The sequence below is a fragment of the Magnolia sinica genome, chromosome 12 (assembly GCF_029962835.1).
Source record: "Magnolia sinica isolate HGM2019 chromosome 12, MsV1, whole genome shotgun sequence".
NCBI classification, from domain to species: domain Eukaryota; kingdom Viridiplantae; phylum Streptophyta; class Magnoliopsida; order Magnoliales; family Magnoliaceae; genus Magnolia; species Magnolia sinica.
This window is the reverse complement of record NC_080584.1, coordinates 82,864,460-82,888,426: the sequence shown is the minus strand read 5'-3', so window position 1 is coordinate 82,888,426 and position 23,967 is coordinate 82,864,460. Positions and strand designations below refer to the sequence as shown.

Sequence of the window (23,967 nt, the reverse complement as noted above, 5' to 3'; positions counted from 1 at the left end):
TTTTGGTAGTTAAGCTATTAGCGGCTCTTACTTATTCGGTTGGAGAGCATTCTGATTACAGTTTATCTGCATCCAACATGACTGTTCATTTTCTGATACATGCATATGTATCCCACCTTATATTTGATCACTTTGGTCTTTTTTCTTTTTTCTTTGGGTGAAATTGGGCTAGTTTGAGTTGAAGCTTATTGAGTGGTTTGGAGTGTGTTGAAATGCATTGAAGCAATTGAAAATGCTGCTTAGTTCTCCTGTTTAATCACTGTCAACTGCAGATTGAATTCATCTCATCCATTCGTCTTGTTTGTTTGCCGGATACATAGTTTTGCTAATTATGTGGACTTAACAATTTTAAGTAAATGGGTTGGGCTTGGATTGAGCCCTAGTCAACTTGTTCTACCCCTATAAGTTATCAATGGGTTGAGTTGGATTGAGCCCAGCTGATCTGATGGTGGCTTATATCTCTGTAGTTTCTTCATTTTACATGTTCTTGCCTTGAATTGAAATCTCATGTCACTAAAATTTGCTTGATTCTGTGGAAATCTTTAGGAACCCTGAAGAGATCCCATGGGGTACGACTGGTTCTGAGTATGTTGCAGAAAGGAGGTCCGTAGCAAATAATGATGAGGGATTGCTATGTGTGCAGAAGACCATGTTATGAATGAGCCGTTCTAAATCCTGTTTTCTCAGACAGTTCTTCAAACTTTTTATTCCACTTGCTAATGTTCCTTGATACAAATCATGCGGTCCCTATATTTCTATATGGAGCAGCAGATGAGCAAACAAGGACCCTTGATTCAACCAGTAGAATTGCTAGACAGGTGATGGGAACTTAGGTGGGGCGACGGTGATGTTTGTGTGAAATTCACCTGTCTATCCATTTTGTGAGATCATTTTAGGACTTAAAGCCAAAAATGAGCCCGATCCAATACTCAAGTGGGGTGAAAATGTGAGGATTGAACGTCCACGGTTAAAATATTCGTGGGGCCAAAGAAGTTTTGAATTAGGATAATATTTGTGCTTTCAGTTCATCCCAGTATGAATGACGGTATGAACGGTATGGATGGCATGCAAACATCACTGTCCACCCAGGGTGGTTTCAACAGTAGGAATTTCCCTACCCACCTTTTCCTTTAGTGTGGCCCACTGGAGCATTGGATCCTGCTCATTTTTGGGCTCAAGTACTAAAATGAGCTCATAAAATGGATGGATGGGGTGGATTTCTCACAAACATCACGGTGGGCCCCAACTAGGTTTCCAGCACATGAACTTCCTGCTAAAGGCTCTCGCAGGAAATCCGCGCAGTGAATTTCATACATAAGTCTTTAAAAAGCCTTCATTGCACGGTTTTTTTTATAGTATCGCCGGAATAGGCTATATGCGGAAAAGAAGAGGGTAAAACTATTAGTATTAAAAATTAGCTGCTTATAGATAAAATCTACGTCATTATAGGCTTTTCTGTAAGTAAAATATGAAACCATTTGATCAACAACCACCACACTTTTTAGTCTCCAAAATACCCTACCTTTATCTGAAATGTCTTCCCATTTCCTTTGGATATCCAAAGGTCTCTACACTAATGAAACTAATTTTGGGGGCAAAAAGGTCTAAAACCTGCTCTGGTAGCTCAATCTAGTCTAATAAATAGAGAAAATATAATCCCAAACCAAAACTCAGTCTGCACAAATAACTTAGTTTAGTGTAATAAATCTGCTCAACTAATTTAAGGGATATTTGGCATTTTTATAAATAGGGGTGTACATCGAGTCGAACCGAGTCGAGCTGGCCTCAGCTTGACTCGGCTCGGCCACTAGCTGACCTCAGCTCGAACTCAGCTCAGCTCGATCCTCGAGCCTGACTGGCCAACTTGGCTCGGTTCGGTCAGCAGCTCGGGCCAATTCCAACCGAGTTCGAGCCAAGATTGAGCTAAGTTCACCTATGTACAATTTTCACAAACACATGGACTACACCCTCAAATTCTCACTGAAAGTAAAACACTAGCAACAGTTTTACAAGTATTTTGTCAAACACCTTGTAATCAACATCAAAATTAAGAAAAAAGGATATTTGTTTGATGAAAATACCTTCCTTGCCACCAGCCGACTCTTCGTTGAGCCATTTCATCAAATGCTTGGTGAGCAACATCAGAGAATACTCATTGCTTTGTTTTCTGTTTTGTATTTACTTCAATTACACACATTCATTTCTATAATTCCTGCTAAAACATTAGAGAATACTCATTTTTTCTTCTTTTTTTATTCTTTTACTTATACTACCTAACCAAGTTGATCTGAGTTGAGCTGGGTTTGAGCTATATATTGAACCGAGTCGAGTCGAGCCGGTGTCAGCTCAAACTCGGCTCGAACTCATTTTCGAGCTCTAAAAATCAGCTCGACTCGGGTCGAACTCAACTTCGAACTGAGCCGATTTGAGCTTTTTTGAGCCAAGTCAAGCGAGTTAACCGAGATAGCTCGATTTGTGTACACCCTTGTTTATAAATAAGAGCTTATTAGCTTATTTATTATTTTTTTAAAAAAGTTTTAAATTGTTTGGTAAATGTCTAATTATACTATTTATCTAGAAAGTAGAAAATAAGCTTTAATTTCTTAAGTGGTGGAATATTCACTTTTTCTTCAAGAACTCACCGAGCTTAAGCAAGTAAAGGTTAGGGCTTTCATCCAATTTTTTTTCTCTCTTTGCAATCTCCTTCACTCTTTCATGGCCTCTCTCTCCCCAGGTGGCCAATATGATGAGCGACCTGTATTGAAGGTGGGTCCCCACATGATGGTTGGTTCACATCAAGGTGGGTCCACATAATGGATGATTGACATCAAAGCATGGCCCCACATAATGGATAGCCCACATCACAGTGTAGCTTGGCATAATCAACTATCCACATCAAATGGACTCCACCTGATAGTGGTCCACATCAAAAGTGGGACCCATATGATGGATGGTGGACATTGAAGGTGGGCCCACATGATGAAAAGTTGATATTAAAGGTGGGCCACATGATGAACGACCTATATTAAAGGTGGGACCCCACATGCTAAATGGTCTACATCAAGGTAGGTACCACATGATGGACATGACCCACATCAAAGTGTGGCCCCTACATGATGGACTGTCGGCATCAAGTATGCCCCACCTGATGGATGGTCCACAAAGAAGGTCTTAGATGACGGAGGGCCCACCATGATGGATGATCCACGTACATGTGCTCTCCACACTTTGGATGGTGGACATAAATGTGTGGTCCCACATAATGGATAACCCACATTAAGTGGGCCCCAAGGTGGATAACCCACAAGAAAGTGGGTCCCATATAATGGACAATTCATGTCAAAGGTTGGCCCTAATGATGAACGGCAAGCATCATGGACAATCCACTTCGAAGGTGGAGCCCACATGATAGACACGTCAAATGTGGGTTCCATGTCATGGCCAGTGGACATTGAAGGGCTCCACATGGGGGACAACTAACATTGATTGTAGGCCCACATGATGGATGATCTACATCAAGGTGGACCCCACATAATCGATGGTCCATATCAAAGGTTAACCCCCTGATGATGCACATCCAAAATGGGCCCTGCATGATGGATGGCCCACTTTGAATGTTTGACCCACATGGACTATCCACATCAAAGCTGGGCTCCACCTGATGGACAATCCACCTCCAATGTCCAACATCTAAGGTGAGAGGCAGGAAGGGGTGTGCTTGTTTGAGATAGAGTTGTTATAATTTTAAAAAATGACAGCAACTATTCTTATTTAAGAAAAAAAGAACAAGAATAAAAAAGTTCTTATTTAAATATTTTACCAAACGTGCTTTACTTTAATAAGAAGATTATTTAGGTTTGAAAAAATGATTTTTCCAAATGAGCTTATTGTGCAAAAAGAGTTGATACAAAAAGCCTTATTAGAGTAGCTCTTATTGGATTAGATGAGAGATGCGAAAACGACCCTCAGTTTAATGTAATTTAGTCTAGTCTAATAAGTAGAGAAAATCAGCACGACAGCTCAGTCTATTGTTCTAAATCTTAAATCTATGCAATTTTCTCAGTATAGTGTAATAAATAGAGAAAATACAATCTCAAACAAAAAACTTACACTTCAAAAAAAAAAAAAAAAAAACCATTTCCTCATTACAAACCAAACCAAAGTTACCAAACCCAACACTAATCCATTCTTTGAGAATTACACATACAAAAAACCCCATTCCCTCATTACAAACCAAACCAAACCCAACACTAATCCATTCTTTGAGAATCAATTCTGCATTTACAAGAAGCTATGCCAGACCGGACCTTAGGAACTATCAGAGCATCCAAGAAATCACTACCCTCAGAATCCCTTCATCATAAACGGCTTTTGATATCTTGAGGCTTTTGTACCAATTCCAAGTGTGATGTTTCATTAGGAGACTCACATTGCTTAATCCGTTCGAGTAATATCTTGTTATGGTGATTGATGTTATTTATTTCTTCCTGCATTTTATCCATCTTCTTCTGTATCTCTTCCATCATTTCCTTGCAACTTTTGGATTTCTCACTGGCATGATCAGATGGCGGTTGATCCTTGAGTCCATCTCGAACAATCTTATAGATTTGTACCCCACCTGTGTTAAGAATCCAGTCAGAGAGAGAGAGAGAGAGAGAGAGAGAGAGAGAGACCCAAATAAGAAAGGGAATTAAAATTTAGGTCTGAAGTACAACCAGACCATAAGTAACCGGCCAACAAAGGAATATCTTCCAACCTTTCATGTGCGTGCAACATCCCACCCGTTGAAAAGGTCAACTCCATCACGAAGATCACCTTGTATTATATTAGATATCAACTGCCTGATATTGTTTTCTATGGTGTGGCCCACCTGATGAGTGTATGGGGGTTGATTTTTGCACAAGCTGATGGTCATGGCGGGATCAACCTATTGGAAGGGTTGGATATCGTACCCGAATGATGGGTCGGAAGTAATTCACTGGGTGGACCTTAAATTATGGTCTAATCGGTTGGACTTGATACCTCATTAAAAATTTACCTTCTCTGATGGACACAACCTTCTTTTGCTACACCTAGACAATAGAATAGTATATAATGATACTTTTCTATTACCCAAAAGTAGACAAGGTTGAAGCTTAGGTGCAAAAGTAAGGGGATATATATATATATATATATATATATATATATATATATATATATATATATATATATTCGGTGTTTTAAATAACGGTAGCGTTCAACCCTCCGTAGCGTGTAGCGTAAGCTACACAATACTTCCATTATATATATATATATATATATATATATATATATATATATATATATATATATATATATATATATATATATATATATATATATATAGATAGGTGTTTTAAATAACGGTAGCGTTCAACCCTCCGTAGCGTGTAGCGTAAGCTACACAATACTTCCATTATATATATATATGATAAATATTAAATAGTAAGAAAAAAGCAAAATATATAAATGTCACATTCTTCAAAATAAAAATTCCAAAGTTAACAACATTAAGTACATTACAAATGTCAAAAACAAATCAGTGAATCACAAAAATCAACATTAATTTGTGAAAAATAATATAGTGGTTCCCACATGGACCACACAATAAAAAACAATGCACACACTTACACACATACACACACCATAGTGGGCCCACCATAGAAAATAATGCAAATCCACCCCTTCATACACTTCAGTGGGCCCCACGTGGGCCACACCATAGAAAACAATGCACATCCACACATACGCACACCACGGTGGGCCCCAGGTGGGCCACAACATAGAAAACAATGCAAATCCACCCCTTCACACACCTAAGTGAGCCCCACGTGAGCCATTCCATAGAAAAAAAATGCAAATCCACCCCTTCACACACCTCAGTGGGCCCTACGTGGGCCATACCACAGAAAAAAAATCTATATCTATAGAGATATTGAAAAAGAAATGAAAAAAATTATAATAAAAAAAAAAAAAACAAAAAAAACATACAGTAACCGGCATTTTAAAAGGGAAAAATGAGAAAAAAAAAAAACTCAAAATACAAAGTTTTTTTCATTGTATATCGAAAAAAATTCAAAAAAAAAGGAACGAGTGTACCTATTTTTGTCTCAAGATGAGATTGAATTAATGAAAACTACAAAAGTTGAAGCTCCACAACCGATCGCAACCGGAATAGGGGAAATCCAATTTCTCTGTCATTTCTTCTCCATCGTTGATGAAACTACACCAAATGGAGCTCCCTGTAGTCTCCAACAATCGGCCAAAGAAGCCCCTTCGAAGGGCTTTTCGATCGCAAGATTGAAGAGGGGGGAGAGGAAGTAGCGTCGGTTTGGGTCTGGAAGGCCTTTCGAATACCCTGTTCGTAGGGTTTATTTATTTATTTCAAGTTACTTAATGCTTGTGGTTTGAGTACAACAAAAAAAATAATAATAAAATACAACAAGGTAGCACGCACTACCTGCGCTACACGCTACGACCCAAGTAGCGATTTGCGCTATTTGATGCGCTACGCTACCAGCGCTACTGACAGCACTGATATATATATATATATATAAAGCCTAAGAACAAAAGAAGATTATTTCCAAAATTTTCACCAAGAGATTAGGAAGGAAAATATCTTAGAATGGTTGAGATAGAAACATTTCCCAAAATAGCCTTTAAACTAAATACGAAAGTTGAGTGGGATCTTCACAAGTGTCTTTCAAATCATCCATCCTTGACCCACTTAATTATTGGACTAGGCCAATGGACCGGGCCATCCAACATTGGCCCTAGTCTTGGCCCAATTGACCTAGACAAGGGCCTAGATTTCAAGCCTGAGCATGCTTCAAGCCAAGTTTAGGGGCTCAAGCCCTGGCAATATAGGTTTGGGCTGCTGGGACTAGGCTGACATTGCCACACGTAGGGCCACTTGTACGCATGGAAACATCAAATTGAATTTGCAGACGAAGACGTCCACAAATTACAATCTACTTCTCTTCAGGATCTGTTAGGGAGGTTGATCCCACGAACTTAGGATTAAGCCTACTCCTAATTTTGATGGGTCCCCTCCCCGTGCTTTGCACGTCTGATTTACCATCCTAACATAGCACTTTCATCGGTGTAATTGTAGTTTGGAAGTTCTAGAAAAGAACTAAATGCCCCCATAATTGCAATTAGTGGAGGAAATCACCACTTTATTGTGGCAAATCTGAAATGACCCTTGTGCTGAACTTGAAAAATTAACTCCACGAAGAGTATTCAATACAGTCGCTTCAGAAACCTCAAGAAAATGAATCATCCAAACAACTCATGGACTTCACGAAAATAACTTGCTCTAGCATTTTAGTGATGAGAATGGAAATTCAAAGTTTTGCAGAGCTACTGACAATGTATCCCGAGAAAGGTATGGAAAAGCTGTAATTTCTATGGCACAAAATCAGGTCGTACTTGAATACTCTCACAAGTCCTGTCATCAAAACAATCCAAATCAAAGGGACTGAATCTAAATAAAAGCAATTGAATTCTCAAAGAATATAACAAATTTATTAAAAGAGCACTAATATAACTGCAGGAAAATGATCATAATAATCATCGTTGCTTATCCTATTTGGGGCCAACATAGCAGTAGGGCTGGCTTCACAAATCCTTTTCTGCTAATCAAGATTCAAGCAAATACTGTCACGATTGCTTGGCAAAAGTTTGACAAGCGAGTGCGCAGCCGATATTGACTCTCCTTTAAACTGAATGCTGACAGGTTGTGTTTTCTCCTTAACCATGTACTTGTAGGCCAGTAATTGGAAGTTCATAATTTTCCAATCTAGAAGAGTTAAAAGGCATTCATTGTCCATGGTGGGTCCTTTCAGATCAATGGTTTGGATCCCTGATATTTGGTCCAAGAACTAAGGAATCCTAAGACTCAACAAATTGTTAAGATGCCAGGACCCTATAACTTCTCTAACCCAAACCAGTGCACTTAATGATGCCAGCTCACGGCCCACTGTAGAGCCCAGCAGGATGCAGGTCCACAGCCCACTATAGGGCTCAACATGTGCTGATTTTTTTACTGTTTATTTATAAATTTAGGGGCCTAAATTAAGAATTGCAACTTGCTATTTTTGGGAAAGATGGGGGTTGATTTAAAAATGTGATTGAAGATATGAAGGGGACGCAATTGAAGATATGGGGCTGATGTAATTAAGATTATTTTATATGCTCGCTTTCACTAGTATTAGGCTTTTACCATTTTAGGAAGATTAGATTGGTTTGAAATAAATTATGATTGATTTGAAATTAATCTCTTAGTTGGGGATTTTTTATTAATGATTCATTCAGGGTCTATAAAAGGGGAGGTGGTGTAGGAGTTAGTCATTCCAATATTTTTCGAAGTGTGAGTTTCTCTTAAGTATTATAAGAAAAGAAGTTTGATATAAATATAGTTCTCACCCTCTCTACTCTAATATTTGTGTTGGTGTAATTCTTGTCCACTTCTTTGTGATTTGGTGTTGATATCTCATTGATTCGATAACCGGGTTGCGCTACTTAACCTGAAACTCTTGAAATTGAAACATATCTTAATAGCCGCATTAAGTGATTTGAGAACTATAGTTAGCAGAACTCCGTTTTCAACTGTATTTTTTTAAAGGAAAAAAGAAAAAAGAAAAAAGTAATAAAAAAAAAAAAAACTCATATAATTGCTTCAACTCATTTTTTAGGTACATCAAAGTAAGCATGATTTTTTTTTTTTTCATAAAAACACTTCTTATTAAAAAAGAAAAAAGAAAAAGAGCTTTTGAGGGCTATTTAAAAATAAAGATTCATGATCAACATCCATTAGTAAATTGAATAAACAGTGGAAAATTTTATTTGAAAAAAAATTAAGAGAGGCAAGGAATGACATTAATCACTACTTCATTATCCATTTACATTGTTACTATATGTGTTTGGTAAAACCCTGAAAATGAGTTCATCGCATTTTTGTTAGCAATTTTTACCACAAAATCCCTCCAAATTTCAAAGTTTACCAAATAATGACTCCATGAACCAAGGTATTCCGTATCGGTAACGGTGGCCATAATGGTCACTACCATTACCGATACGAGTATCGGCCATAACGGCCGATAAGTAATGGTTGAAAATTTTCTTTTGCCCGAAAAAAATCTGAAAAAATATTTAGAAAATCAAGAATAATGTAAATATTTTGAATATGTATACATTTTTTTTTTTTTTGAACATGTTTATGGTAGTGTAACGGTCCACTCTTTGGTGAAGAGTGTTGTATCGGGCTGTCTAGTGAATTGTTTAATATGATTATGTCTCTAATGTTTACACATCACAATCAAGCATTAGAACTAGAAATCAGAAAAAGGCATAAATACTGTTTTTTCAATTTTTTGAAAAAAAAAAAGGCCCTTGAGATTCTATTCGCTCAAATCACTTTAATTTACAGTTTTAATTTTAAAAGCTATAGTAAGAGTGGTCAAAATCTATTGTAAAATGATATAGGAGAATTTTGGAATGAGAAAAGTGAAAAAGAGGAGAAAATTGAATTTAAATAGAAACAATCAAAGTAATCGTTTTTCGACTGTTACTGGAGTAACGGTCGTTATGCCCTGTAACAGCCTTTACAACCACCGTAATGGCTGATACAGTCTCAAAAAACTAATTGTCTCTTTTCACCCCCGTATCACGTAACGGTCATGACCGTTACCTATACATATCGGCCTTTACAAGCGTATCGTAACGGATACGGACTTTTCCATGTAGTGATCTCTAGGGAGTGAAACTACTAGATTATCTTATATAATTTTATTTTTCTTCAAGAAAATGACAAGTTAAGAATTATGAGCGCACGTGGTATGTGTATGACATCCAACCTATCCAACATATGCACCTACCATGAGGATCACTCAAACAAAAGAACTGGTCAATCAAATCATGAAATGGGCTATATGTGAATTTGGATGTTTTTGGGTAGTGTATATTATTTTCCATGGTGTGGTCCAGCTTTTGGCTGGATCCACTAGAATCTCATTCGTGTAATCTTTGTGATGGGATTCATCTAATGGATGGGTTGGATGTCATATATGTACAATGTGGACCTAACAATTTCTACTTCATCACTTTTTAAAAGGCTCTCCACTGTACTTTTCATTCTTGGAGGCATTATTTTGTAAATTTTGAGAATAAATTTGAATTCTCAAGAATTTTATGTTAAAAATCCCTTTTTGTTAACAGTAATTATGTATTAGAGATCTTTTCTCAAATACATAATGAGTTCATCTCATTTTAGTTAATCTCTAATATGTATTACTGTTAACTAATCTCTACAACATAATTATCGTTAACTGAAATGAGACAAATTCATTTTTAGATTCTACCTGTTGAGCCATCAAAACTGGTTACATCCAAGTGGCACTCTCCAGCATCCTAGGTTTTGCTCACCTTGCGCACACTTCTAGCAGGATCCAGCCACCTAAACGACAGAACTGTGTCAAAGCATGGATGGTGTGAGTCACTCTTAAAAGAGAGCGACATGTCGAGAAACATGTAGAAATACCCATAACAGCCATTTGAGCAGAAAATAACTGCCTAATTACTCCAAGAGAGGGAAATAATTATCCAACATTCATTTTGGAGGGAAACCAAGGCTTCCCATACCCTTCTAGCTTCATTTGAAGGAGAGATGTGATTTGTTTCTCTCTCTTGGGGAACTGCTATTACTTTGCTTGTGATTTGTGATTTCCTACTTCCATCTCTTCATCCCCAGAATGCTTGTGATTTGTGATTTCCTACTTCCATCTCTTCACCCCCAGAAATAGAGACAAGGTAAGCAAGGAAGAGTCCAAAGACTCACCTTTGGTTGAGGTCTTGTGCCCTTGCTTAAAGTCCATGATGCAGCTCATGCACCCCTAACGGATGTTGTACACCTTAATCGGGGGACCTCTGGTTGCCACATGTGCTGGATGTGTCATCCATGAAGGTACACCTTGCTTTGGGACAACTCTTGAGGCTATATGCTCTAAAAGGTATAGTCCTCAGCAAGGTGCTCCAAAACAGTAATGGTGACCGTTATCGTTATGATACAGGCCGTAACGGCTGTTATGGCTCCTGTATCAGCCGTTATGGTCCTTTTTTATTTTTTGAAAAAACTGATAAGGACCGTTATGGGACCGTTACTGGGCCATTATGGACCATTACAGCCTGTTTTTTGTTTTGTTTTGTTTTTTTGTTTTTTTCTTGTAACGGCCGTTTTGGCCAAGTAACACGTAACGGTTATGACCGTTACCGTTATGTAATGGCCATTACGGCTGTTATGTAACCGATTTTGAATACCTTGGTCCTCAGGTGGTTGAGCACCTTGTCTATCACATTGACATAAGATCATTCACATGTCCTGACTCCATGCTGAAATGCTCAAACTGGCCAATGAGAGCTCTTGTTCACCTATCTCCAATGTCAAGGCATTTGGGAGAATAAATACTTGATCCTGAATCATAGCACGCTGTCCCCAATGGTTGCGCTCCCCCTTAAAGGAATCGTGCACCCTAGTCAGCATGCTCTTCGATGTCCCCTAGTCAGCATGCTCTTCGATGTATTCTTTTTTGTCATTATTGGACCACTAGATTTACTAGAAAGGTTCATGATGACCTTATATAAGGGCTTTATGCATCATTTACATTATACTACTCTGTAGTATATAACAATTACTATTCTTTAGTTTTTACCTTTTAATTTTAAGGGTTTTGTTGTGAGGAATGTAATTAAATGCATGTGCAAGACCACTGCCTCCAATGTATTTTGTTTCCCATGCAATAGAGAATATTTGAGTGCATATCCTTGCAATGGAATTAATAATCAAACTAATATCAAATTCTTATTGATCAATAGATGGTTGTGATGATCACTACCAAACAGGGCCATACGGTTTCTAATTGAAGTATCTATTTTGAGATGAGAAATGCCCCAATGCTCTCAAAGGACTACAAATTATAGTACTCCTAGTTGCATTGGGATTAGAGCTGTACACGAGTCGAGTTCGCTTGGTCAGCTCGCTCGACTCGACTCGGAAAAGCTCGACTCGCCTCAGTTCGAAAATGGATTCGGACTGAGTCGAGCTAGGTTTTGGAGCTACAAAAAATTTCAAGCCAAGTTTGAGCTTGCTCGAGCTCGACTTGACTCAGTTCGAACCTCAACTCGAATCAACTAAGGTTGAATCGGCTTAGTGACTCGGTTATTTTTACCTTGTTGCTGCCCGCCAAGTGTTTGATGCAATGACTCAACAGAGTGTTGTTTTTGGTGCGTACATTCTCTGCAAAATTGGCTGGTGGTGAGGAAAGAGTGGATATGAAACAAATCACTATAAAAATAAAAATTAAAAAAAAAAACTTTATGTTATAGAATTGCCCTCATATCTTGTTACTGTTTTGCATTTTGTGACGGATTAAAGATGCATTCTATGTATTTGAGAAAATGTCCTATAGGCTTGAACTCGGCTCGAATTGGCCTGAGCTAGTGACCGAGCCAAGCCGAGTTCGAGCTCGGGTTAGCTGCTGGCCGAGCCGAGCCGAGCTGTGCCAAGCTTGAGTCGGTTCAACTCATGTACAGCTCTAATTTACCCTCCCATCCACTGTACATCTGGGCCATTTTGAAAGTTGGCAGGGTTATTTTGGTTAACGAGAGAAACTGACCTCTGACCCCTGTGAGCGACTGGCTGACGGCCGCTTCGGCCCCGTATTTGGCGACGTTGGTTGCAATCCGTCCGATCTTCTCCCTGGTTTGAGGATCGGGCAGGTACTCCTTTACCTTCTGCGCTCCGTCAACTCTAACGGCGTTATCGATCTTCCTAACGGCAGCAGAGCCCAGATCGTACGAACTCTAACGGCCGTCATATCGGGCGCATTTTCTTTGAGTTTATCAGTCGTAGAATACAAGAAATCCCAAAATCCCATCTCCCTCTCCCTCTCCATCTCTCTCTTCTCCTCTGAATCGTCTTGCAAGGGCGGCCTGACTTTCCAGGAATACAAGAAATCCCAGAATCCCATCTCCCTCCCTCTCTCTCTCTCTCTCTCCCACTCCCACTCCCTCCCTCTCTCTCTCGGTAACGGGAGTAACTTAGTACGCAGTCCGATTTCCATTTTTGGGCTCCCCGTGGGGCGCGGATTGGATACTGACAGCCAAATTGCTACTGAAGTGACGTCACCGAGCTCTGTTCACCCCACCATGATGCGTGTGTTGTATCCATACCGTCCAACCATTTTTAGAGTTCTTTTTATGTCATTACAAATAGAATGAGATAGATCTAAAGTTGGAGCGGACCCCACCATAGAAAATAGTGGGGACAGTGACATCCACCGTTCAAAACTTCTTAGGGACTACAGTAGTTAAGCTGGTATTTTTCTTTTTACTTCATCTATCTCTATGTTAACTTATGAATAGGTTGGATCTCAAAATTACATCACGGTGAGCCTTATAAAGGTTTCAACGGCGGGTGAGTGTAACTGCTCCCACAGTTTTCTTTGGTGGGTCCACTTGAGCTTTAGATCTATCTCATTCTCTTTGTAATGCCGTAAGACGATCTCTATAAGTGGTTGGACGGTATGGATATAACACATGCATCACGGTGGGATCCACAGAGCCTGGTGTTGTCACTTCAGTTGTGATTTGGCTACTGACCCTGTCAGTATCCAATCCGCGCCCCTCGGGGTTTACTAAACACCTACTTAACGGTGGGTCACGCTGGCTAGCTGGCTGGTTTTGGGTCACTAGCCAAACCACGAACGTGAGTTTATACGGGGTTGCAGCTGGTTTGGGGCGCGCCCTGGCCTGGGCGCCTTTCGATCGGTGCTACCCACACCAGGACCTGGATAGAGACGGACGGTCCTGTCAGGGGATCCATGGGCCCACCTGGATCTATATGTTTTATCTGCGCTATTTATCCATTTTAAATATCACTTCACTGAGCCAAAAAATGAAGCAGATTGGAGGCTCAGGTGAAGGACACCACGGGAAGAAAGATGTGGGGATTGAAAACCTACCGTTGGAACCTTCTCAGAGTTAGAGAAGTTTTGGATTAAGTTGATATTTATATTTTAACTTTATATGGGTCTATATGACCTTATGAACAGGCTGGATGGCAAATAAACATTATGTGGGGTTTTGAAAGTTTTTAATGGTAAGAGTTCAATTCCCACTGTTTCTTGTAATGCTGTCCACTTGAGCTTTCAATCTATCTTCTTTTTAGCTTCATGCTCTAAAATAAAATGTCAAAATTAATGGACAGCCTGAATAAAACATATACATTACAGTGAGCTTGATAGAGCCCGTTACAAGATGATCTCTAGCTATGTCGCAGTGAGGGTAGTACCTCATAAGATGGGCGTGTGTGGCCCACTTTGGTGTATGCCTTCTATTTGGGTGCTGTTCATCTGGTTTTTTTTTTTTTTGGGGATCATTTTAGGGCGTGAGCCCAAAAATGAAGAAAATCCAAATCTCCGGTGGACAATTCTATAGAAAATAGTGGTGATTGAACACTTTACTATTAAAAACCTACTAAGGCTCACGTTAAGTTTTATTTTCCATCAACCTATTGATAAGGTCACATAAACCTAAATGAAGGGATAAAGCTAATATTAGCTTGATCCAAAACTTAGTGGCCTATTAATGGTCAATCACTACTGTTTCCTATGGAATGATCCACCTAAGAATTAGATCTGCTTCATTTTTGGGCTCATGGCCTAAAATGATCCGATAAAATGAATGGATAGTGTCGACATAGAATGCATACATCAATGTAAGCCCCATGGTAAGGGTCACACCATCTTAAGTGAGAGTTGAGGCCACATGCGCACCTAATCCACTCAAGCAACATGGAGTTGCATTTTGTATGTTCAATGTAAATTCCACCCTGCATTTCGAACAAATGGGAAGGATTGGATTAATCCAGGAGTTCAGCTTTTGCTATGTCTGTGAGCCTAATAATGATGCATGTGTTTTATCCACGTCCATAGGATTTTTTTGTGGAATTTGAAATTTGCTACAGCCGTGAGCCTCACGATGATGCATGTGTTTTATCCACGTCGTCTTATGGACAGGCCATTTACATGTGATTCTTAGGTTGCATACTTGACCAGCATGAGTTGTGAAATCTCATCTGTTGACTGCATTCTATGGTCTACCAAGCTTTGGTTTTACTTTGATATTCTATGGTCTATCAAGCTTTGGCTTTACTTTGATATAGTGTTTTTCTCAACCGAAGAATATGAATCCAAACATGAGGATTGGGATGTCGAGTTTTAATAATATTTATAGACATATAATCATTGTGTAATAATATTATTAATTTCACATAATGCAATTTAATTACTATTAATTACCAAATCATTCTTCCAGTTAGGTGTTCTAATTACAATCATAAATGACTATAAATGGGTAATTATTATTTACATTTGTAATTGTGTGGTGACATCATTTACATTTAACCACAATGATGATTTTACTATATTGTTTGTTTTACTGAAAATCATAGTAAAAATAATAAGTTTATAATGTAAAAATATAATAATTACACTTTACCTACTTCCTTTATTAGTATATTTGACCCTTAATTTTCACATATAATTTCAGTTTAAACAAACACTGGAAATGATAATGATGGCTCAATTAGTTTGCATTTCATGGGTAAATGGAAAATCAAAATACTCAGGCAAATTGTGATGGATGATATGCAGGTGTTTATACATATCATGCTGTGTCGACGTAGACCAATGAAATGTTGTCATATGTCAACACTATGTATGAATGACAGACAAAATATTACTCATACATCGAAGATATCTTTCAATCTCACTTCCTTCAATGACACATCGCTTGATAAATTCAACACAACTTAGAGTCGTATGCACGTCTGTGGTCGAAAAAAGTGAGATACTGCAGAACAGACACATGGCCTTCACATGAGTGACACATGTGATCAAGTAGCATGCTTAACAAGCCTATAAAGCCCCACCAAGATAGGAAATTTATCATAATCCATATACGTTTAGAAAGATAGTCTCACAAAATCATGTTGTAAATACCCTACCTAAATCATAAAAGACATTAGTTTTGAATCAGCTAACAAAGCCCTCGGTAAAACCATACCTAGACTCCTTAACCATCTTTGGATAATTGAGAAAGTTTAAACATAAAATCCCTAACTAATCCCCCACAAGGTCATTGGATCCAATCCAAATATTACCAAACCCTTGGTCTCTCAACAAAGACACTTTGGCCGCCACTGAACCCCTTGCCTCCCAACTATAATGAAAATGAGTACTACACATACCATTAGGGAAGGGGCCACACCATGGAATAATGTTTTTGCTTGAAACATGTGGTTCAAGACCTAATGAATCAAAATAAATTACGATCATCATTCCTGACCAGACTCCTACAAGCAACAACAACATACTTTAGAATCCTCTACAACAGCATCAAGCAGGTCCCAGCATGACAGGCACCCCTGCTGTTAATGTCATCTAGGAAGATTACGTACCCATGTCTACCATGAAAATGCCATCCTGAGTTACGACTAAGAGTTTCCCCCGTTCCTCCTACAATGGGCATCACTCCCCCATTCATGAATCCTTTAAGGAAAAGCACCTGAGCTTGCCCACAGCTCGGCCCTCCACGCATATCAATCGTGGAGCCAACCATTGATCCTACAAGGACTTGTGCCCACATCCAATCCTCCAAACTAGTCCTGAAAGCATCAGTCAGTCACCCTCATGGGAAGAATTCCGGAATCGCCTCCCAAAGAGAGCCTTCAGAAAACATCTCGACAGAAGGACCTTTTTTATTCTGCATGCTGCATGAACTTGCCAAGTCAACTCGATCCGCCCCCATTCCAAACCCATCTGCAACCCTTGTATTTTAGGTGGTAACCCCAGTGGTCCAACTACCCCCACTAGTTCCCATCACTTGTCAATTGCCACTGTTGGAACCGCAACCTCCTCTGGTCCTTTAAGGAAGAATGATATCAATCTACAATAAAATGGCAGTTCCATGACATTATCCAGAATCCTCAAAAGTAGGGAACATGTAACCCAATGGTAGATGCTTTTGAAAAGATGCTCCCAAAGGAGATCCCAAGGGACCACTAACCAGACTAGCTACGTACCAAGACTAAAAATGCCTATGACATGGCCATTCAACTCAAAGCCATTCCGACCCAGATATCCGTTTGGAAACTCCTCGACACATCAAAAACTCACCAAGAAATGTTCATCAAAACATTAAATAATGCACACATCTCTTGGGAAGCATCACTAGAAATGGCCACCCACATAATAGGACAACTCCTCACCCCACAGGCCATCACTTTCTTAGACGACGAGCTGCCGCCGGAAGGATGCGACCATGAGAGATCTTTAAATATAACCATTGGACATAAAGATTGTAGCATCCTATTTGTACTCATTGATAATGGTTTAAGCTTAAATGTGTGCCCACTTCGGACTGCCATGTATCTTGGAAGGGATCCGTCCATGTTCAAGCTCATCAATATGAATGTGAGAGCCTTTGACAATTCACGAAGGCACACTGAAGGGGAAATTGACATTAAACTACAGTAAGTTCAGACATATCCACCATTACTCTTTAGGTCATGGACATCTCCTCATTCAATTCCTCTCGATTTTCCCTGGCTACAAAAAGTCGGGGCTATCCCTTCAATGCTCCATTAGTAAGTTAAATACATTCTTAGGGATGAAATGCTTCCATTTTATCCAATCTTGAACAACATTTTCCCATATAAGCAATCTGCACGGGGGAGCTTAATATCTTGGTCATCGACGCATGTTGCCCAGAGGAAAGAGGACCATATTATAGCCTCCCATTTGAAAACATGAATCACATCCTTACCATGCACCCTCTCGGGGTGAAATCCATTTTCACCCTAGCTGAAAGCTAGATCTTGAAATATCGACTCACACATTTAGACATAGACAAGGTGATTGAGGTGCGATAAAAGGTAGACTAGATAGGATTAGGATACGGGCACCCCCAGTTAGATATATGGATCAGAGGAGCCTAACCCCAAGAGAAGATGGATAGATCTCTGGATGAGGAACATCCCTCATCCCTTGCTCTAGTCATATTTCGTAGCACTGAAATCATCCACTCAGACGAAAGTCCAACTCCCAATCCACTCAATCATCACCCCTACCATGCCAACACAGGTCGTCCCAAGGAACAATTGGATAAGGGAAAAGAAGTGCACCATTTCAATTGGACCTCCATGGAGATACTGCTAGAATTGTATAGCCTGAGGAACTCCTGACCTTATAGACAAATAAGACGTCAAGATATCCAACACGACTCTGAGCCCAACCTTCGTTTTATCATGATGGTTGGGCATGTGACCGTAACTACACCTGCCACCATTTCAAGCCTTACTTCTAGAGAAGGAACGCATGACGTCAACTAGTTCATCTTCCCCCTAAAAGGAAAATCAGCTAGCCCGTGGCTAATCTAGAAAAACGCTGATGTAAATAGGATTCGACTCCTTAAGTCTAGTGGGCCATACAACAGGAAATAATGACATGGAATGCCCACTGATGAAACATCCTAGGGCCATATGGGGCCCACTTCAAGCTTTTGATTTGCCTCATTTTTAGGTACATATCATAAAATGAGTTGGAAAAACAGATGAACTGGGTGGAGTTCTAACAAACAACATAGTGGGCCACACATACTGTCAACGTCTGGTTAGCAAGTCAATCAACATCAATCAATTGAAAATTGGTTGACATTTAAGTCTCGAAGGGTGAGAGTTACTTGACCATAGGTGGGGCCATGTAACACCCCGGATTTCAGGGGCCAAGCAGATGCTTGACTCTCGAATTCTTGGGTGTCAGTTATGCCTCGCAGAAACGAATGATTTGAGTTTGTTTGCTTGGTGTATGAGCACTTGAGAAATTAAATTGATCATGCAATGTACACTAAAGTAAACATAACTTAAATTTAAGGTACGACTAACAAAATGATGCATATACGTTTAGTCTATGGGACTACGTCCCAACAAAATACATACAGTCCTAAAAAAAAAATACAAAGTGTCCCTGCGCTAAGGCCCCATCGCTAGCCCTAGGGCAACCTATAGCGATCCGCCCAGCAGTTGGAAATATGAGAGCTCCTCCTCTGAGTCTATAAATGCTTCATCTAACGTGTCGGACTCTATGATACCTGCATCTAAGATAGGGTCTCGTTGGTGTTTTTAAACACCGCCCTAGATTGGGAGTGAGTGATCAACCCAATGGTTCCATTAACATCAAGTTATACAAGATATCAAATCCACATGCATAATTAATGAAAAGTAATTTAAGCGTACAGTCCCTAGATACTTTTGTTAATGCACATGTATGGTATATTATGATATGATGCATGCCCTCACCATCTAACACTCCCTTAAGTGACTTTATCTATACGTTCGCATATGACTAACACTCTCTTAATGTGACCTGGACTGTCGAGTTGTTAACCTAACTAATGCAATGCAACAGTGATCATGTTAGCCGAGTGTTTAGTTATGTCCGTTCGTCCAATAAGAATGGGGAAACTCAGGCACTCCCACGAAACTAATGCCTTAATCCGATCGCGATGCCCAGGGCGGCTGTAACGGCCTCGTGCCTATGATCCTTGATCCGTCTGTGTTCGTCACTCCCAGCTAAGCTCATACGAAATGCGGGTTTGTAAACTAGGTTGTTGCGGTCACTACTGGGAGTCTTGTCACCCCAGCATAGGCCGATAGCTGGAGCATATATAGTGTTACATACCGCCATGCCCGACTCAAGAGACTTGTGGATCATATCATAGCGGTTGTAAGTGGGCGTTCCAAGAGCGTGAGGTGTCTCAAGTTCAAACAGGTATGATCATACATAGTAAACACACATGGTTGGCCAACTAGTTGACTAATTTGGCTAACTTGGGCAAACTACGATGCAATCGGCACTGGGTGCAAGAATCTTGTGTAGTCCAACTACCGTCGGTTGTCCGTCTTCTACCTGAATCGGTCGGATTGGCCCAAAGCCAATCCAGCAGGACTGCCCTTGTGAATTTTTTTTGATTTGCTGGCTAACTCAATTACTAATAGACTAAAATTCTATATCATGCCACAACAAATTTTATTCAGGAATAGGCAACCAAACTCATCTGTGATTTAGGATATTCTGTCTAATATGGGCAAACAATTAGGCATACAGTGCATTGTTCAATCATCGCACAATTTACAACAACCAAATAATTACGCACATGTATCAAGGGGAAAATGTGGAGCACATGGGCATGGAAATTTCAGTAAAAAATGGTTTATTCTAGCACGCAATCAATGATCAACTATTATAGGAAAAATTCACAATTCATAGAGGATATTACACCTAAGAATTACTCATTGTTTAGTATGCAATTCCAAATTTCACTACACAATCATTAATTGTGACACGAGTTCGATAATTGGCAAGATAAAGGTAATGGTCCGCACCAAGGGAAAATCTGACCATTCTCTTATGCTGCACTTAGGATACCGACCGAGCAATTGGTGGATTGACACCCTGCGTCGAATAGGTTAGCTTGTAAGGGCGCATGCAATAGCTTGCAAAGCTCAAATTCAAAAGGGGGTTAGGAGATTACCTCTCTATCGTCACTGGGCCACTCTCTAAAGAGCTTCCACCTTCTCTTCTCCCCTCTCCCTCACTCCCTTGCAATTAGAAATTCAGATGGGAGTGAGAGAGTGAAATTTTAGGCCTTAAATAGTTTGTATTTTATATATAAATGGCCCTGGGGGCCCATTTCTTAACATGCATGCCCCTAGTGGGCTAGATTTTGGCCCACAGGGCTCCTTCAGGGGGCCATTGACTCATCCGTACTATGGGGAAGGTGCCCCATCGTAGGATGAGCGATCAATCCAATTTTGGTGGAGATCGGATGCCTTGATCAACCGCGAGGACCCTACTTACAATTAACGACTATTAGTATTCGATCGGGGCCACAGTTATACGGATATGAGCAGGGAAATATTTTTAAATCATATCGATTTTGGTCGCGATCTAACGGTCAGAAAGCCACAACTTCACGAAAGAGTGGGATATTCATTTCACTTAAGTTTCAGGCTTTAGCCTTAGGTATTTGCACATTTCAAGCACTTGGCCTTTAGCTTAAGTTACGTAGTTGTCGGTACTATCTTGATTTGCCACCCGCAATGAACGTCAATCCTGGTGAGATGGACATTATTCTATAATTTAAGAACTAGTGGCCCCTAACTAGCAGTTTAGAGCTCATTTGGATAATCAAGGCATTTCAGTAATGAATTAGGTATTAAGATTGTGCGCAATAATTAGGGTTTAGATTAACTATATTCATAGTGTGGTCAGTTCGCAATTAGCAAAAATGACGATTCGATCATGATCATTCTAGACCGTTGATTCTTCTACTAAATGAGTAACTTGGTTGATTTGGTTCATTAATTAAGATCTGACCCATAGTTGTCTCTGTTTTATGTATGTCTTTAATTTAGTTGTGGTTATCTTAATTATTCAGTGATAGGTCGGGTAGATTTGGGCCCTATGTGAACAAATCATGATTCTAAACTCGATGCTTAAGTGATTCGGTGGATTCATTGGCTTTATATATTTGATTAATCGAATTTGTGTTGTTTTTTATTAGTATAACTACGTGTAGGCTCACTTCGAGCATCAAAGGTCAATAAGTGACAACATGGGCTAGTTTTATATATATATATATAATTAAAGATTTTTGGCAATCCAAAATAATAAAAATTCATGACATTATAGGCTTATATAATAAAGATTTTTGGCAATCCAAAATAATGAAAATTCATGACGTTATAGGCTAATGTGATGTTTGTGACAAGTCCACTCCTCCCATCTGCTTTGCTACCTTATTTTAGGGCATGGAACAAAAACGGAGGTTGATGCAAAGCTCAACTAGGCCAAGTGAACATGAAGCAATGGGGATTAAACTCCCACCATTAAAATCTGGGGCCATTGGATGTTTGTAATAAATCTACCCCGTTCATCTATTTTGCCAACTCCTAATTTTATGGCATGGTTAGAAAGCTGAGGCCAGTAGCAAGATCCGGTGCACCAATGGACAGGAAACAGGGTGAATGAACGCCCACCGTTGAAAAATCGTTGGGCCATCATGGGGCCACTTTGAGCCTTGGATCAACTTCATAAAGGCCCATATGCTAAAATGAATCTGCAAAACAGATGAACGGAGTGGATTTCTCTCGAACAACAACGCGACCCCATGTATAGTCTCAGATTTGGGTGTCACGCACATGAATCAAAAGGGAGATTGACCAGTGTAGTAAAGTAAGGACAGTTTCATCCATACTAAAATACAAAAATCCCATTGGCCTAGGTCACTAGAAGCAGGTTGAAAACCTTTGTCACTCCCAATAAATTTTTAATGGTGAGTGTTCAATCCCCACTCATCCACCTTGAGCCTTAGATCCGCCTCGTTGTTGGTTTATATTATAAAATGATCCTTCAAAATGGATGGACAGCATTGATAAAATTTATGCATCACGGTAGGCCCTACATAGCCTTGCTTGGACGATTATTGTCTATATGGGGAACTAACAGCAAGCGGTTAATGTCTAACAATAAAAGAGAGTTTTGAGAAATAGTTTAAACTGAAAAGTTTTTGATACATAGCTAAAAAGGCAGGCAGCCATACGAAAAATTCCCAAAATACTAATGTTTATGGTCCATACCTGCAAAGGTAAGTATCTATATGAGAAAATCTTAAAGGCCCATTTGGACAGCTGTATTAAACAGGATGGAATTGTAATAGATGGGATTAACATTATTTATTGTATAATGATTACATGTCTAGAAATACCATAGTATTTTCATTGTCCAATCTCATGTTTGGGATCAAATTCATCCATTGAGAAATAAACTATATTATGTAAAGTTTGTGTTTGGTGGACCATGAAATTGTAATCAACGGATCACATTTTATAATTGATTTTGGTCACTTGCGAACATCTGCAGCTTGAATGTCACCATAAAAGTTACTTTTGGATGGATGACATAGATAAAACATATGTATCAAGGTGGGGCTCACATTTATAGTGGATTTTGAAATTCACTAAAAATTCTGCAATATTCACTGTTGGCATTGGAATATGTGATACTAGATTAATCAAATCCTTCTTGTTGTTATCAAACATCAAATGAAATTTTTACGGGGTTAAATGTAATGACATACCTCCTAACTCCATGCACTAAATAGTCCCTAAAGAAAAAGAGCCAATTGATCAAAGGGTTGAAATATTCCAATTTAAAAGTTTTTATTTTTTTCCATATCAGTATCAATATTGAGGTCCTGTAAATGTTCTGGATCATTGAAAGATGACCTCAACTATAAATGAAAATAATTCCTGTATGTATCCTCTTGCTTAATGTCATGTCATGAACTATGTATTCTATCAAACCTCTTTAGAAACAGCCGTTAATCATCGATAGCGTCCTGAGTAGTAATTCACGCCCTGCATCAAGTGGCTCCATGGTCAAACAATATGGACAGTATGAAACCAATCAATGGCTCACATTCAACAGACCAATATAGTCCACTGATGAGTTGACCAAAATGGAGGCATGATAACCTGTCATACAGTAATCATTCCAGCCAACATGCTTACTTGTATAGGAGATCCATACCCTGTAAACTTTATAATCCATCATAAAGATCACCCAGCAGCAAAATCAGGGACAGTCTGCTCATCAGGTGGGCCACAACGTTGAAATCAATGTACAACTGATGGTCTAATTTAATATGCACAAGTAACTCAGCCTAGGGCAACAAATCTCCACAAGTTACTCAGTCTCGTGTAATAAATACAGATAATATAATCCAAAACCAAAACAAATTACACTTCTAAAAAAATATGATTCCCTGATT

General features: G+C 39.3%; 1 long non-coding RNA gene across 2 annotated transcripts; it reads right to left on the bottom strand.

Moving 5' to 3' along the window:
- Window positions 1-4,125: 4,125 nt before the first annotated feature.
- On the bottom strand, window positions 4,126-13,083 carry LOC131221919 (uncharacterized). 2 transcript variants are annotated; one of them, XR_009159662.1, is made up of 3 exons: window positions 12,690-13,083; window positions 10,380-10,474; window positions 4,126-4,618 (listed from the first exon to the last, which is right to left on the bottom strand). It is a non-coding gene; the product is annotated as an uncharacterized LOC131221919 (long non-coding RNA). The 2 variants fall into 2 exon arrangements; XR_009159663.1 differs by lacking the exon at window positions 10,380-10,474.
- Between the last annotated feature and the right edge of the window lie 10,884 nt (window positions 13,084-23,967).